This window comes from Silene latifolia, chromosome X (assembly GCF_048544455.1).
Source record: "Silene latifolia isolate original U9 population chromosome X, ASM4854445v1, whole genome shotgun sequence".
In the NCBI taxonomy this organism is placed as follows: domain Eukaryota; kingdom Viridiplantae; phylum Streptophyta; class Magnoliopsida; order Caryophyllales; family Caryophyllaceae; genus Silene; species Silene latifolia.
Window position 1 is genome coordinate 123,907,643 of NC_133537.1, and position 1,440 is coordinate 123,909,082.

The window sequence follows — 1,440 nt, forward strand, 5'->3', positions numbered from 1 at the left end:
CGTCCCATATCATCTTAAGACCAGATTATTTACATGCAAGACCATATTATGTGATAAAACTAACTTTAGTAACATAATATCAATTTTATTAATTTATCTCATAAATTACTAAAATCGTCTTAAAACAACATGCATGTATTTAACAATGCTCTGATACCACTTGTTAGTTATTTAAACCAAATTAATACTCATATTATGATACTAAAATTACAAATTAATTTAAAGTGGTCTAAATCTACATGCATGCAAATAAAAGTATAAAAGATGGTATTAAACCATCTTAAGACAAAAGTTCCTTACATTGTATAAGGCAATTAAGGGCACTACAAAGGTCTCCTACCTTTGTAGTTCTTGAGCTATATGAATGTGGATGATCCTCCAAATACACCAAAATTACCAAAATAGGTAATCGCCTAAGGTGGCACCCAAGATAAACCCAAAATACTACTAAAATTAATAACTAGTTAATAGTAGTAGTAACTTTGTAATATGTATATTTGATGTACTAATTAATATTATTACCTTGATAATATTATTAGTTTACTTTTATATGTGTTTATTGTAAAAGGATGAACAAAATAAGAAGAAAAATATGGTCTTTTGATGGTGTATAGGAACCATCCACAACAAGCACACAAAGACCAATTTTTCTTCAAATTTCCAACCTAAGAAATGATGGAATGACTTAGGTATATATAGGCATGCAAATGTATACAATTCACATACAAATTCTAGTGGGAAATGCCTACCTTTTCCACTCACAATGAGTGTATTAGTAGTGTATAAAAATCTGTCCAAATGGTTCCCTTCGGGTCCATTTCGATTTTCGACATTTGCCCCACAAATGCTTATAAGTCTTATATTTAATTATCTGACATAATTAAATATTAATTTGATTATTTAACACTTAAATAATATAAATTAACTACCAATGACTATTTAACTATTAAGTAATCATAAGACCATTTTATTAACATACAGTGTGTCAATATTAACCCATTTAGCTAATTTTACAACCTCTTGTAAAATTTAATAGCTAATTAATTCCACCTCAAAACATATACACATATCGTATAAAATTAATTAATTAACAATTAATTAATAAATTCTAATAAATTTATTATTTAAATATCACATAATTAAATAACAAATCTCCTTGTCCCGAGTTCGTAACCCGTCATCAAATAATACATTTACGTGACTAATTAAAAGTCAAATAATACAAGGAATTAATTATCTCGTATCTCATATAAACAATTAATTTATTCTATTTGGGCGTCATCCTTTAGGTGTGACCTAAAGGGATCAGCTGATCACCGCCGTCACACGACAGTAATGTCAAACTCTAGTCAGCCAATCATTACCGATTAACAATGACCAGCTGACAAATAAATAAATAAATTCCTGATATTCCTTTTACGAGATTTATTATGTAAACGC